The sequence below is a fragment of the Crocodylus porosus genome, unplaced genomic scaffold, assembly GCF_001723895.1.
Source record: "Crocodylus porosus isolate Cpor-Errol unplaced genomic scaffold, CroPor_comp1, whole genome shotgun sequence".
NCBI lineage: Eukaryota > Metazoa > Chordata > Crocodylia > Crocodylidae > Crocodylus > Crocodylus porosus.
The window spans coordinates 154,999,936-155,017,124 of record NW_017728886.1 but is presented as its reverse complement, the minus strand read 5'-3'; the positions used below and the strand labels follow the sequence as shown (position 1 = coordinate 155,017,124).

Below are 17,189 nucleotides of genomic sequence, written 5' to 3'. Positions count from 1 at the left end.
TCTGAATCCTTGCATGCGGGACCTGACAAACATGTCCTTTTCTGAGTTTTGCCAAGGCAGAAGCCCGTCTATTCTTATCTTATTTTAGTTGTCATACCTTTATTTTCTAAGCTGCTGCAGAGATGTGAACAAAAATCAAATGCAGGAGGTCACTTTGTTGAACTAAGCAAATTATTAAGCGACTTAAGAGTCCTGAACTTCTGCAAAAATGGCATCAAGAACAAATGCATCTAGTTGTCATGGCAACATATATCGAGATTTAAATATACCCGGCAAAATCTGCAGGCTCTTACTATTTGCTCAGGCAAATTTTCTCTGACTTCACTGAAACCTTGCTTGAGCGAGGACTAAATAAAACCTGATACAGACCTCAGGATCTGGCTCCACAAAACCTAAGAGATCCCAAGTAAATGTTGATGTCCGGAGGCCAGATTGCTCTCATTCACAGAAAGGCATTGCTGTGGTAGAAAAAAACCATGAGGTTCCCTGTAGGGTTCTTCATACAGCATGCTGGCAGGGAAAGGAGGGCGAGATGTTACTCCTACGCAAGGAGAGAATTGAAGGAAGAGGGTTCCACCTCCCTGGCACTCCCTCAAATTGAGGGACCACTGCCGAGACTCAAGTCCATCTGGATGGAGACCTGGATCCTCTCCATTAGCTCTGTGGCCCCCGTCCCTGGTGGCACAATTTCAAGGAAGAGATTCTATAACTGCTTCCCCACATTGCTGCTGTAGCAGGGTGTGAAAGGAAGTGGGAAGTCACACAGCTCAGATTTCGCCATGGAAGGTGTAATGCAGCCTCAAGAACTATAAACACTTCTGTGGATTCCCAGTGAGGATAGGGATGGGGATGATGAATGACCCCTCTCCCACACAGTTTCTTCTCTCTCATGGATCCCAAGACTCATAGTTTCATAGTTTCTAGGGTCAGAAGGGACCTGAGTAGATAATGTAGTCCGACCCCCTGCCATGGCAGGAAAGAGTACTGGGGTCAAACGACCCCAGCAAGGTGTACATCCAGCCTCCTCTTAAAGACCCCCAGGGTAGGAGCCAGCACCACTTCTCTTGGAAGTTGGTTCCAGATCCTAGCCGCCTCCTGATATCTAACCTAAACCTACCCTCTGCCAGTTTGTGACCTTTATTCCTGGTCACTCCTGGTAGCGCTTGGGGGAACAGGGACTCCCCCAATGCCTGCTGGTCCCCTCTGACTAGTTTGTAACAGGCCACTAGATCCCCCCTCAGCCGTCTCTTGTGGAGGCTGAACAGGTTCAGGTCCTGTAGCCTCTCCTCGTAGGGCCTGCCCTGCTGACCCCTCATCATGCGAGTGGCCCTCCTCTGGACCCTCTCCATGTTGTCCACTTCCCTCCTAAAGTGCGGCACCCAGAACTGGACGCAGTACTCCAGCTGTGGCCTGACCAGTGCCACATAGAGGGGAAGGATCACCTCCTTGGACCTGCTCAAGATGCATCTGTGGATTCATGACAAGGTGCAGTTTGCCTTCCTGACTACATCCCCACACTGCCGGCCCATGTTCATCTTGGCATCAGTGATGACTCCAAGATCCTTTTCTGCCTCTGTACTGACGAGAAGGGAGTTCCCCAGCATGTAGTTATGGTGCCGGTTCTTCCTCCCCAGGTGCATCACTTCGTACTTGTCAGTGTTGAATCCCATCTTATTCTCATCCGCCCACCCCTGTAACCTGTCCACCCCTGTAACCTGTAACCTATTGAAGCCTGTTGCTTCCTTCTAGTGTGCCCACATCCCCCCACATCATAGTGCCATGAGCAAATTTGAACAGGGTGTTTTTTACTCCCTCGTCCAAGTCACTGATGAAGATGTTGAACAGTGCGGGCCCGAGGACCGAGCCCTGGGGGATTGAGGGACCACTGCCGAGACTCAAGTCCATCTGGATGGAGACCCGGATCCTCTGCCGACATCCCTCCAGGTCGAAAATGACCCATCCACTACCACTCTCTGGGTGCGGTCCTCCAGCCAGTTAGTGACCCATTTGACAATGTAGGTGTCGACACCACAATCCCCTAGTTTTTTAATGAGAATGGGGTGAGAGGCAGCGTCGAAGGCCTTCCGAAAGTCCAGGAAGATTATGGCCACTGCTACCCCTGCATCTAAGGATTTTGTGACATGGTCATAGAAGGCCACCAGGTTGGTCTGACAGGACCCGCCGCTAATGAACCCGTGTGGTTCGCCCTGAAGCATAATCTCCCCTGCTGGTCCCTTGTGGATATGTGCCAGAATAATTTTCTCAAAAAGCTTGCCCAAGATCGAGGTAAGACTAACTGGCCTATAGTTTCCCAGGTCCTCTTTCCTCCCTTTTTTGAAGATGGGAACCACGTTGGCCCTCTTCCAGTCCTCTGGCACCACACCAGAGCAGCATGAGTGCTCGTAAAGCCGTGCCAGGGGTCCTGCAATGATCTCAGCCAATTCCCTCACTACTCTGGGGTGGAGATCATCCGACCAGCCAACTTGAATATGTCCAGTCCCTCCAGAAGTTCCCTGACTAGTTCCTCACTAACCTTTGGCCTAGGTGCACCTCCCCTGGGCCCTGAGGGAGGCCTAGCGGGGGGTGACTGTTCCGGTCCGTGCTTAGGAAAATGGAGGCAAAGAAATCATTAAAGATGTTGGCTTTGTCGTCTGGTGTGACAACCAAATTTCCTAACCTGTTCTGCAGAGGCCCCACATTACCCGGAACCTTCTTTTTACCCCCTATGTATTTAAAGAAGGACTTCTTGTTGTCCTTGATATGGGAAGCCAGTCCCAGTTCCATCTCCACCTTGGCCTTCCTGACTGCCCCCCTGCAGCCCCAAGCAACTGCAGTATAGTCCTCCCTGGTGATGGCCCCTCCCTTCCATTGGGTGTACGCCTCCCTTTTTGCTCGGAGACATTCCCGGATGCTTTTGGTGAGCCATGGGGGCTTATGTGCTCTCCTGCTCCCTTTGATCTGTGTTGGGATTACCTCCCTTTGGGCTTGGAGGATCATCTCCTTAAGGAGCGACCACTGTCCTTGGACACCTGGCTCCCCTCCCCTCTGGGAGCTCAGTGCTTCCCCGACTGTTCTCCTTACCTCATTGAAGTCCGTCCTCCTGCAGTGCAGGGGTGCTGCCTTGCTGTAGGCCTTTGCCACCTTGCGCTGGATGGTGAGACTCCTTAAGTCAGGCTTTCCAGAAATCTAGGAAAATTTAAGAGAAGGTTGCGACTGCTGTATGTTCATGGACAAGATCCACACTTCCGTTTTTTTCATTTTTATATTGGGTGATTAATTATCTTGCCTTTTTCCCCACTGAGAGCATGCTATACAAAACACTGTAGCAAAGGGGTTTTTTAACCAAAAACTAAACACTTTTGAAAGCAGGTACCTGGATTCCCTCTTCCAGAAGATGACAGTCTTACTGAAAAACCCCTTCCAAAGCAGATGGTTAGGAAAGATTTTCTAAGTTTTCAAGTCCAGCAGAAGGTGCAGTCTGGAAAAATATGGAAGAGGAAGAACAAAGCATTACATGTGCCAAATTGGTAATACAAAATAAATTAATACAAAATGTTGTTTCTAAGGAAATGATATTGTTAGTAATAGGAACTTACTCCTGGCAAAAGTGATTTTCACTATGCTGTGAAAATCTGTCTGTTCATCAGCTAAAGAAGAATTCATGCCAAGAATGTTTATCTAAATCTATCCCAACCATACAGTTGGTCCAATAAAAGATATAATCCACAAAAATCCTTCACCTCCATAGATGCTTACACGACCTGTGAATCATGAAGATGTGTACATTTTAGATCTATCTTCAGCAGGCTTGGAAAAACTTCTTGAAAAATGCTATATGCCTCTCTTCAGAGATGCAGTATTCTGCCACTGTACGCCAAGAATGGAGAATGTGGGGGCCAGATACTAATCCTAGAAGAACTTGAGACGAGTAATAAAAACAGTGGAAGTATGAGAAGGCACCTAAGTCTGAATATACCCCAATTTCCACAGCAAATGTACTGCTATGGCTATAGCAAAACAACCTGACCACTCCTAGGAAGCTACAAGTTATATGTTGGGGATTATAGGCTCAAGCAATACACACCCCTTTTCGTCCTGCTACACAGCTTAGGCCCAAATACCACAAGACATTATGTGGCCTGATTCCAAGAACTGTAAATGTAGGATCCCACTCTAAGCAACGTGTAGACTTCTAGCAAGTGGGGAGAAAGGGAGCAAAAGACAGAGAATTATAAAAAACAAAGGAAAAAGCTGTGGAAATGAGAATAGAAGTGAAACAAAAGAAGACAGGTAAGAGAAATAGTGAAAAAAATTAGATTTGTGTGCAGGGATGGATCTAGGGGATAGGGGTGAGGGTTCAGTCACAACCCTTTTAGGGCAGTGAGCTAATCTACAAGAGGGGCTCTGCTATCAAGAAACTTGCTCTATTGCTCCTTTTTAAGTCACTGTGAGCTATGCTATTAACTTCAAGGCAAGAAGGACAGGTTTTTAGGCCCTTATGATATTGAGGGTTGGGTGAAAAAGGAAGGGTTAACTGTTTTCATTGTTACAACCTTTTACCATGAAGGGAAACAAAATGCATTGGCCCAAATTGTGTATCAGACAATATCCTACATGTGATGATTACAGACAGCTAATTAGAGGGCTGCATTCTTGTTTTTTGCATCTGAAAGTCAAAGCACAGCCTCGGTTATGAAAAACAATGAATTTGTATATCTTTTTCATACACAATAATGCATGGATCATCTTACTTTAGAGCACATCATTAGTAATCAAGAGGATTCTGGAATTGACAATCCAATGTACCAGATGTACTACTGAAGCCACAAAATATTGACTTGTGGCTTCAGTATGCTGGCTTCTATTGTGTGCTTGGTGGTAGGAGTTAAACTGAATCAAGCCTTCTGTTATTAGCTGCCAACATATTATTTTGTTGGCTTTCCTTGCTGTTGGCTTAAGTGTTTTAAAGGCTTGTGCACACTACAGCTGATGACAGTTCTGACGGTGTAAATTCTTTTCAGAATGGAAATGTTCACTTCTTTTCTTGGGCTCTGTGCCTGCAAACCATGTGAATACCTTTATGCATGTCAGCAGTCCCAAAGAGGTCAATGGGATTATTCAAATGTTCAAAGTCATGCACTTTGAGCACCTTGCTGAATAAGGGCCCTCATCTGTACACAAAGAGCTACACATCCAAAGACTTCACTGCAACTTCACTTTGCTTCATTTATTTTTGGCCCTATGGGGACTTATTTATAAATATTTGAATTAATGAAATACAATCTGTAAAACAGAAAGAGGAATCATCTTAGTGCAGTAGCTATGGCAACAAATATTTCCTGAATGTATTTTGCTTCTAATCAGCAACAGCCCTCATTCCAAACAATGGCCAAAGGTTTTTGGCTTTTTTTGTTTGGTTTTGTTTTGGCTTTGTTTTTAATGGTTTCCTGAACTATCTAAAGAAGAGATGCTGAAAGTTGAGCTACTTGGCCAAACAAGGGTCTCTCTTAAGAATACTTGACCAAAAAATTATAATAAACTCATTACAGTTTTTTTTGTAACTGGTTACTCGATTCTCCCCCCACATGCTACTGCAAAGTTAGAATTTTGTGAGCCTGATTCTGTTTGCAGTTACACCATTGTAATTGCACAAGGTCTGATCCTGCCATCAGTTTTCAAGCAGCCCTCCCTGCACTGAGACCAACTAAAAGACCTGTTTAAGAACTATGACACAATACGCACAATTGTTTTCAATGGTTATTCTGATTTTATATTGTTGTAGGTTCAAGGCATGATTAGAAAATAAAAGATGGCATTTTCCAGGCTCCCTCCACAAAACATGCTCCCACCTGCATCAGTCACCAAATGCAGCACCATTCATGGGACACTGTGAAAATATTCAAGCTCTGATAGTGCAGGCTCCACTGAAGTTGAGTGTGATGCCTCTTAGGTGTGGTTTCAGTAGAGCCATAGGCTCTGAGGATCTCTTTAACTTGTTTGGTGGGGCAGAAATGATCAACTGGATCTGCATAACCATTGGTAGAGCTCTTATGTACCACTGGATTCTGCTAGGCATCTTTTTTTTCCTGTCAAGCAGTTTTTAAAAAAAACACCACAGTGATGGTGTCTCCCAGACCCAGGCTCATTCATAGTGACCATAGCGACATAGGTACTTTCATAGTGGACACAGGTACTTTTAGTAGAATATGCAGGTCTGTAGTTTCCCTTATTTTCTGACATGAAATCATGTCTACACTGAGCATGTCTACATGCGCATTAATATACTGTAGTTACTGAGTATTAAGTTTAGTACCTGTAAAAACAGGTGTTAACGCAATGTGCAGTAACTGGCGCTACTGCTCAGTAGCTCTGGCTAACACCTTTTTTGTAATGCTAATGCACAGTAGGCTAATTCTACTGTGCATTAAAGTAGCTTTTGTTGTGATGCGCTAATGCTCAGTAGAATTAGTCTACAGTACATTTAGTGTTTCGTGTAGATGCGCCCACTGAGGTCAGAATTTTTATGGTTTCCCTTTGCAACCACAGCAGCCAAAGACTTAACTTTGTTTTTATTTATTTTTTAATAAGATTCTGGAACACAGAACAGAGGCCCTTCTAAGTTAAAGGGGAATCAGATTCTATATACTTGCCAGCATGTCAAAGAGTGTTTCAGGTACACAAGAAATGCAAGGATCAGAGCAAAAACTGCAAACTCACTGCCTGTAATTTAAAGGTAATAAAACTGTTTCTTTCTATTGCTAGGGGGGGAAAATAGCCAGAAAAGACACTGACATGGAAATGAAGCATTTAGAAATGTAGCTCAGTAATAAAGTAGTGGAGGTAACATTACTACCCTTTTCCTCATCTCCAGCTTCCAAACTCCTTGTGACATAAGTTACCTTTTTGGAATATCAGAGACAGCAAAGGAAACAAATGACCTTGCACCTACATTGGCACCAGACGTAGCAGCAAATTCACTGAGGCTATTTTTGAGTGCTCATAACTGGGAGCAGCTCAGATTTGGGAGGCAGCAGGGTTAGTCAAAACTAGCTTGGGTTTCTCATTTTGTTTTAACAGGAAAAAATAAATTAATCTAGAAAAGAATTTGTTACAGATTTCTTCATGGTATTTCACGATCACATCACCTTCTCACCCAGTAAAACCTTTAGGGAAGGTTAGGGGAGAATGAAAACTCTGAATCCTTTATATTAACAAATATTTGCAAGAGTTAATTAAAATAGAGACTATTGGTGACTGGAAGACCATGCAGTAAGTGTCTTTGTAACATTCAATCCTGATGAGGAATCCTACCACATAGACCTATTTCCAAATGTACGTGTTATTTAAAAATATGGAAAGATTATCAAATGCAAAGAGGTTCTTTTCAGAGAATAGGAAGGTCAATGATGAACCAGATCAGCAAGTTTTTTGAACAGATCCACACATAAATCCATTTTTGTGCTGTTTTACTGATCATATGGATGTTAATTCTTCTAAGCCAACATGTGGTTAATAGTATAGAAACTGACAACTTTCTAGGAGCTGCTTCCAAACACCAGTAAACTTTACTCATAAGCAGCAAGTAGATTTTAGGGACTTTGTCCCTCGGCCTCATCCCAAGGGTGTTGATTAGCTCACATTAACTATGAAACTCTTAGCTGTGCACAGAAAAGATATGATTCTATGGTAAGAGAAAGTATACAGCCTTTGCAGGGTGGGTCTCAGAAACTGGTGATGGAGAAGACTTAAGACCCTTTAATATATTCTCTTGCCATTGCAGTATTACTGTGTTTTCTCACATATAGCATGTATCTTTTTCCAAAAACCAGTTCCTGGAAATTCAAGTGCACTTTATATGTAAGAAATATTGTAAGAGCAGTTTCTGTCTTATAGGTAGGGATCTCCATAAATTGTGCCAGAAGTGCCCCCCTCCAGTGACTCCTTTAATGTTTTTCATTTTGCCACTTGCCTCCCCCACCCCCCAACCCTGATGCCCTGCCAGCTGGGCCATTTGCTGCAGATTACTGGGAAAGCAAAAACCACAGCATGTTTAAAACCTCCACCAATCGAGCAGGAGGGGAGGGGGAGTGGACAAGCAGCAAAAGGAAAAACTTTAAAGGATCTGTTGTAGCGGGGACTTCTGGCACAATTTACGGAGATCCCTACTTAGAGGCCAAAAATGAAAGTAAAATTTGCATGGGGCTCTCAGGGAGCAGAACATTGAGCAGGCTTGGCTTCCTAACTGCTGCTGCTCAGTTACTTACTACAACAAGCAAAGATCTTTTTTCCTTCATTCTGCCTTTCAAAAACAAATGTGCATTTTTGCAGAATGTTGTATCTGAGAAAATACAGTATTTCTGGCCTAGCCTACATTGTACCTTCAAATATTTTGTGCAGTCTAATTTTGAATGTCTCAAATGGTATTCTTAAATTGGCGTATTATTGCATCGCCTACTAAATCTCACACTAAGAATGTGTTCCCTAATATTTAGCAGTAGTAATATCACAGGCATACCTAGAAGCCCCAACTAAGAATTACATAGGCATTATAAGAGACTGTCCTCCACTTCTGAAAACATCTATGCAGATGGTTAGCTTTAAGTACATGAGGAATCTCACTGCTTTCAGGGGGGGTTTTCATCTACTTACGGTTAAGTATTTGGCAGGAACAGGGTCTAAATGAATTGCCAAGGTTATATTTCTCAGGACCCCAGTCAACACAGCCACACAACCAACCTCCCTATCATCTAACTTTTCCTCTACTTAAGTAGAAGCAGTAAGATGTAGTTCTTGTGCCCACTGCGTTATATACCTCCTTAAAAATTATCTTCCTAGTGCTTCACATATATCTCTAAATTAAATTGAAAAGCAAATTCAATTCAACTCTAGCACATTTTTTCTCAACATTAACAAAACCCAATTAACAGACTTGAGAATTAAACAAGAACAAATGTTCCCTTCCTTTCAAAGGTTTAACATTCATGAAGATACCATTAATAAGTGAACACTGTCTGGTGTTCTGTTTCTTTTGTTTAGTTTATTGGTGCTGAGAAACCTTCTTGCTGATTTATTTATGCTTGTATCTTATTTCTGTATTCAATTTCAAAGATGAAGTAAAGACAAATAAATAGCCAGACAACAGTTAACAGACTAAAGCTACCAATCTTCTACCTAGTGGGGGTGGGGAAAACAACAAAAATGTGTATGAATACAAACTTTTCTTACTTTTCCAGTTTGGTTCTATTCAATATAGTCTACCTCCAGCATGGGCTGTATAGTACTCCATGTATGATGAGTTCTAGGGGGCTTTAAACAAACTACTGTTCTAGGGCACTAGGATTCCAATTTATTATGTTAATTAGAATTAATAACATTGTTAAATGAGTTCCATCCTTCATGATTCCTGCTGTGCCTTGCTATGATGCTATACAGTTTAGACTATTAGCTCAGTAGGCCAGGGACATTTTGTGGCATGTACGAAGCTGAGCACTTTATGCTATATCAACTAATAATCTTTAATCTGACTGAGTTACGCTGATGGAGTCCATTTTTCTTGGAACAGAAAAATCTCTCTCAGAATGAAACCCAACTTGGTAATCACAAAGGGAAAGCCAATAGCTATCAGGGCCTTTTTTGAAAAGCTACCTCTTGACATACAGCTGTAGCATCCTGGCAAAGATCATCCAAAATAGAGAAGAAAGAGGCATTGAAGCATGGCAAGTTGTGTGCTTCTTTCTGGATAAGCACATACCGCGGATGCACAATAAACCTTCAGACTGAAGGCCATCAATCAGGAAAACAGTGGGTGCATCTACATGTGAAATTAGTGCAGTGCAATAAACTCTAGCACAGTTCACACCAGAATTTATTGCTTCCAAGAGCAGAGTTTACATATGCACCTAGGACCATAGCACATTAAGCCAGAGTAGAGCAACACCAACTGGCAGGGGGTTCAAGGGGTCAGCCTACCAGCCTGGAGTTGCTCCATCCCAGTTCAGTGTGCTGCAAAGGGGCTAGCTGAGGCATGAGGGTGGCAGGCAGGCAGCCCTGCACCGTAGCACCTTTGTGCCCCAGCCAGCCTTGGTCACTGTCTACATGTGTGTTGCAGTAGAGTAAATAACTCTGCTGTAGAATAGTACTTGTGTTGGCAGTACTATTTTATGGTGGAGTTAATTAGTTTACTCCAGCCTATTAGCACTGCTTGTGTAAACAGTGATGCTTTACTGCAGAGCTAATTAGGCAACTCAGCAGTATCTCATATAGATGTTCCCAGTATTATTTTAATTCAATATTATAAGGCCATAAGATTTTTAAAAGGAAAAATTATGTGGCCTTTCCAAGCCAGAACAATAAAGAATCTGAGAATGTTGATGATACTGACCTTTTATCAAACTCATCACTGTGTTCTAGACACACTCATGGGGTATAAACTCATCTGAGCTTGCACACCAGGCTAGGGTCTTGCCACAATCCGGTTCTGAGCTTCTCTCTAGGCTGTGGCACAAGCTAGTAGTGATTCAGTAGGTGTTGTTTCTGAAGAGAGAGCACCATGTTGCTGAAGATAAATGTACTGCAGAGTTCCTACAAAAAACTAGAACTCTTGGTTCCAAAATTATACCTTTTATTATACCAGCTGGAAAATAGCAAGAAAATTGTAGAGTTCCTGACATTTAGGATGAGAGCATGAAGAAGTGCCTATTGATGTTTTCCCCAAGAATAAGAAAGTTAACCTTAATGCCCTGACCAAATTCTAATTCTGAGCATTTTACCTACAAATAAATACAAATAAAAATCAGTTGAAGTTATTTTTCTCTACCCTCCTTTAAAAGATGTATTACCATATTTTCTCATACATGTACCATTCACGCAAAAGCTAGCCACTGGAAATTGGAGTGTGCATTATATGTGAGAAATACAGTAAAAGAAAGCCCTGCCACTGACTGGCTCACACCAAAAGTAAAATCTGCAGTGATCCACAAGGAGCAGAACAACGAGCAGGCTCTGTTCCCTAACCGCTGCCACTCAGTTACTTAGTGCAAAGGAAGACCTCTTTTCTTCACTCTGCTTTTCAAAAACAAGTTAAGTATTACATTCCAGGCATGTTGTATGCAAGAAAATATAGTATATTCACTCATGTGGATGTGGCAATACTGAGGTGGTAAACAAGAGACTGAAAAGCTATTCAGGATCCTTCTGAAACGAAGACACCACGTTACTATTACTATTTTTGTGCAACCTTTATATGTTTTTTGTTGTAACCTAGGAAAAGGTGGTTTTAACAGTAGTTTCACTTGAATCAACAAGTATCTACAAAGTAAATAGGAAATGACTAGGCTTAGACTGAAAATATCTGAGTGCCAACATACTTTGAAACAGAAAATGTGAGTGAACACGTAAACAATTTGTTGCAACATCACCTCTATTATGATCTCCTTACTACTTACTCCTATCTCACAACTCCCCACCTCATTATGGGCTAAACTGCAATGAGTCTAGCCCTTATTATGGGCTAGGCTACAGTCAGCCTAAAGGATGGGGTAGCACATAGCGGTGGTGATCCATGAGCTGACGCATGGTCAAAATTCCCTCCTCCAGCCTCCCTCCACATCAGGCAAGAGGCAGTATCAGTCACTTAGCATGCACTGACCAGTATGCTTAGGCCAAGGTTGGGAGGAGACAGAGCCAGGGCTTCATTTATTTTGTATCCTGTATGGGAAGAGATATAACAGGTCTGTGGACATAGTTTCCCTTGTTCACACTGGGACGCACCAGACACTGCCTTTGCAGCAGCTCACAGGACCACAGTAACTGTAGGACAAGGGCAAATTCTGTCCCTTATTTGCACAGCCTGGCAAGCTGAGTGACAGTTCAGTGGCCTGTAAACTCCATTTATTACAGCAGCTTAGTACAAAAATACAAGTTTTGACTCCTCCTGTTAACAAATAAACCAAAACCCAGCATTCAGTTCAATTCAGGAAGTGAGAGTATGGCATCCCTTGGCTGTAAAGTAGAGCTTGTCAAATTCCTAAGGTCAATGTGGAAGCGAGTTCTCTGGAGGCTGTTCAGCCTGGATTAAATAACAGGATGCAAGAGTGTGAAAGTCAATTTCTGAATCCAATGGTGTGGTGGTGGTGGTGGTATTCATGTGTCAGGCATCTAATGGCTCACAGAGGAGATTCCCCAGTAGTGAACCATTAGCATGACCACTACCTGATCCTCTGCATGTGTTAACAAGTTTTTCCCTGCATGAGCGTTTACCCTACATATGCATTTACCTTCTGACTTCACACCTAAAATGCCTGCTTTGCTTTAAGTCAGGATGCACCCTACTACTAGGCTTCAGTGCATTTCTGGTTGCTAGCCTTCAGGTGTTGTCTTGATACGTGGCCAGATCCTGAGCCAATATAAATTGGCATGATTTCATGTAATTCATCAGCACTATGCCAGGTTTTGTTCACTGAGAATTTTGCCCACAACACTTTTCCTCACCGCTTCCACAATTTGCTGTACAGCCATGAAGTGAGTTGCGTGGGTAGTGTGGTCTATGGGGAACTGACACAGCAGGCAGCTCTGAGCATTTATGGCCCTATCAGGTACCAAAATAGGAGTAAGCACAAACAGTCCTCTGGATAGGTGTGGGAGTGGGACAGAGAGAGTTATGTTTTTACCTTCAGCCATCCAGCTACAATGCTAGCAAATGACTGTTCTGGATCTGCCTTGATGAGAACAGGTAGGTCAGTGTGTACTGAGACGGGCCTCAGATTCTGCTTTTCCCACTCCAGCTAGCATCTCAGTGGGTTTGCAAATCCACAGGTGTCTGAGGCTGCTCATGCCTCCACGTTGCTTGATTTCTCTTTTAAGGGTTGAACATTTCCCTACCGCCCGACATGTCTTGTGGGGGGGAACGTGTGGGAGCTCTGAATTTCTGCCCAGATCAGCATGTGCTCTGATCCCTTGCTCAGTTTCACCAGCCTGGGACAGCTTAGTCCTCACTTTATGTTCTTGCTTGCATATATTGTCTCACTTAACATGTCCCCTGTTGTTTGGCTGATGCATCTCCTTTCACCTTTTCCTGCAGGCCAGTCCACATGTTCCCTTACCCCAGCTTACTCCAATTACACTCATTACTTCTGTTCTGAGCCCCACTACATGCATATCTTACATCTCAGCTATACCTATTACCTCATAATTTCCTGTATGGCTTACACCCCTCGTTTCACAAGCTTTGACTCTTGCTGACTGAGGGACTGGAACCTTTTAAACCTATTTCTGCAGTCCCTACTGAGGCAAAATTCCCATTAGACTGCCAAACTGGGCTGTCAATCGATGTTTAGAGGAACATGGGATCACAATGGTCACATAACTCTAAGGCTTGTTGAAGGAAAAATCTGGTTAATCATTGCCTGAATGTCACATGGATATGCACTATGAAAAATAACAAGATAAACAGATATCAGGGGAAAATATATTCTACAGTGAAGTCTGAAAAGACAGAGTAATAATCTTCTAAGAGAAGTAGTAAAAGTTTTTTTAACAACAGAAATTACAACAGGAACTGGCCATGCCCCCAAGAATATGCTACAGATAACAATTGTACATTGGTCAGGAACTGGAAATTAAATAATGATGGTTCTACATCTGCCACACAGCGGTAAATATAACAACGCAAGTGTACTTTACAGACACCTTTTTAGCCTACCAGAGAATTTAAGATTCCATATCATGCAGTCAGATTATCTCTCATTTATGCATATGGAACAGCACATTGGTTAGATATTTTGTTCTTTTTTTAACGGGACTGTTGTTCAGAAATGCAGTGATTACAAGACAAAGCAGAGTCTCACATTATGAGATGAGTGCTTTCACAGCTTAAGGCCTTATGGAACTTCAGCAGAAATAGATATTCCAGTAACCAAAATGATATTTTTTACTTGACAGACAAAAGAGGAAATATTTAATGTTTAATTTTCAGCCGTGTATAAAATGGAGATCTTTAAGCAACAAGTATTTTATCAATTGTGTTCCTTTTTCAAACATCAGAAATATCTACTAATTTAACACTGTGAGCAAATATTGAAAGAAAGCCCTGGCAAGAATAACTGGTGTGCAATATAATCAAGGGGGTCTTTGTTTTTTTTTCCAGCAGGCTAATGAATGCATACATGATGTCCACTGGGTCTCTGACATGACAGGCATATGGTGTTTATAAATAAATAAAAAGCCTGACAATGCAGTTACTTTGATACCACTGAATTCAGTAGCTAGTAGCATTTGGTTAACTGGTGAGCTGTCTACTCCTAGTTATCCTGACAGCAAGAATAAAATAAAATGTCTTGATAAAAACAATTACTTTCAAGTGATAGCTTTTAGGGTTTTTTTCTGTTAACTCATGTTAGTAGGATCCCAAAAGAAATATTAGGAATCTTTCTATTTTATATCTTCAGGTGCATGTTTATCAATTATTTAAAATTATAGTAGGAGGGAGTTAAGAGCCATAGAGATGTGCTTTTAATATTAAGGGCTCAGAAACATCAGTAGAAACTAAGGATCAGATCCAAAAGAAGACATAGATTTATGAAATGGGACTTAAATGCCCAAATGCCACACAGGTCCAGAATTGAGATCCTGAACCCCCTGTCCACCTGCCACCAAACCCTTGAGGCGCTTATACTCTAGAAATGCCATAATTTTTTTTTTATTTAAAGATCCCCAGGTTCCTAAATTTCTTCTTAGGCACATGCCCAGAAGCACCTTGGCTCAGCATTTAACTTACGCCTATGCCCAATCAGATCCGAAAACTAAGCATTCCTCTGCTTAGCTTTGCTAGATACTCTCAGGCGTGTGTTGGGCTCTATACAATATCCAGTGGTGGGCCCCCATCTTGGGGTTAGGGAACTCATCAATGATATGGGTAAGTGAGGTTCATGTCTCTCTGCCTGAGGGGATTGGAAACCCATCTCTCCCACACAAGTACCCTAACCATCAATCTGCAAGGTCATTATCAGTATTCACAATTAGACAGTTGTGTTTAAACTTCAGGTGTGCCTTTTAACAGTGACAGTTTTGAAAATGAAAGATACAGATGCCTGTGGGGAAAAGAATGATAAAATCATGGACTTTAATCAAAAGGCTCGATAGCAAAAGTGAGGCTATAACTACACTGTGGGAAAGCCAACAAAATGTATCAAATGGAGTCCAGATTTTAAGACTCAAGAGGTTCAATTCTGACCTGAGACATAGTCAGACATTCCCTGCAATTCGGTGCAGAGGAAAAGTGCTTTTGGTGAATGTGGAGCACAGCTTGCAAATGTACGTCCTGCTAAAGAAAATTCTAAAGTCAGGTGAGATTTCTAAAGGAAATAGCATCACTGGAAATCTCTGGCTTAATCATCTAGGGAGAGTATTTTTGCTAGTATACCAAAGGAACTGGCTTCAGAACTGCAAAAGAAGCCCATTATGGCAGATACAAAAAATTAAGGTACACTTACATGAGGAACCACTCAATGAAATTTAATAGCATGTATCATACAGGAGAACAGACTGGATAAATAGGCCTTTGGGCCTTGAAATCTATTAATATTCTGTCATTAAGCAGACTTCTCCACAGAAATAAAAACTAAAGATTTAGTTTCAGAAGAAGGAGAAACAGCAAAATTAACTGGCTGAAGTGTCTATGCCACATGCAGGCGATTACTAGATTATACACTGCAGCCATAATGCATACAAGCACTACTCAGTATTAAAACAATGGAAAAAATATGTCTGTGCTTCTCAGAATGTAATACAAAGACAGCCCCTTCTAAAAAAGCTGCACATTTCGTCCTTTAAAGTAACCAGGGGACCAAATTTTAGCATTTCATGTTTGTAAGTAGTTTGTCTGAGGGTTTTTTGATATTTGATATTTTGTTTTTGGTTTTTTTTGTTTTCATTAACACCTTTGCACCCCAATCTGAATTCATAAATAATTTAGCATACATAAACTTTCAGCTGTTGTGGATAAAAAAGACAATCTACACCATGACAACTACCTGTCAAAGGTACAGATCTTTCTATTTGAAGCTGGGATACAATGTATTGGCCTGATCTGCTCACTGGTAAGAAAAAGTTAGAATTCAATACCCAAGTGAAGAGAGACAACAGAAGTGTACTGTCTTGGCAAAGACCAAAAAAGAGCAAACAAATAAGTAAGATGTCTCAGCGGGAAATGACTGCCTCTCAAAAAGGAGGGAACAGTACTAGAAGTTAGAACAGCACAGGAAAGAGCCCAGCTGATTTATAAGTATATGTATTTAAATTTATTAATAATGTAGCTGTCTTATCTTTCTAGAGGTATAAAAGTAACAGATGCATTTAGCAAATGTTAGAAAGTAAAATAGTGACAAAGTTCAAACTCTCTTTAACCATTACCTAGTCAGGATTAACACAGACCAAAACCCTCTCCCCACCCCCAAATCCACGTACACCTTTTGTGATATGGGCATGAAAGAGAACCTGTTTTCCCACAGCAGGTTTATGTCTTAATTGTTGTGAATGGTTAGGATGTGCAGGTCAGTCATTTCTGATCAGAGATGGATGGAAAACTAAGTTATACCTTAAAAAAAAAAAGACACAAGCAAATGAGCTTTTCAACTGTAAATTCACTGGCTCAACAACAAGAGAAAAATGCTTACTGTAAAGAGGACAGTCTTTGTGAAGCTGTATCTGATTCAGATCTTTCCTCATCACAACTCAGAATAATTCTCCCTAATAGGGTTCCTTGTTCCAAGACAAAACTTCTCCACTAAAACTAACTGTGATCTATTAAAAGAGAAATGCAAGCAAGTGTGGAATCCAGGAGGAAGCTCTCTGGGAAATATGCAACTCCACTGTTTTTCCCCCTTGGAAAGCTTTTTTTTTTTTTTTAAATAAACTATGATGCTATGGAACATATACATAAGCAGATATTTTCTCCAACTCCTGTTACACAACTGTATCAACCAACCTTTTACTGTGACTGTACTTTGTAAATTCACTTAACAGTTTTGATATAGTTTGTTCCCTGGTTAAGCCTAGACCATGGTGTTTTTCTCTCTGCTTGGTATTTGGACTTGGAGGAGGAAGCAAATGCTTACACATGTGCTGGACTCTGTGAACAAGTAGCCACACTGATAACAATTTACATCTTTGTTATGACTTTAATGGAATTAAAC

At 41.6% G+C, this 17,189-nt stretch overlaps 1 long non-coding RNA gene across 1 annotated transcript; it reads right to left on the bottom strand.

Moving 5' to 3' along the window:
- Nucleotides 1–11,351: 11,351 nt before the first annotated feature.
- Nucleotides 11,352–17,189, bottom strand: LOC109315719. The gene is made up of 4 exons (XR_002102590.1): nucleotides 16,982–17,189; nucleotides 16,671–16,797; nucleotides 16,492–16,591; nucleotides 11,352–13,425 (listed from the first exon to the last, which is right to left on the bottom strand). It is a non-coding gene; the product is annotated as an uncharacterized LOC109315719 (long non-coding RNA).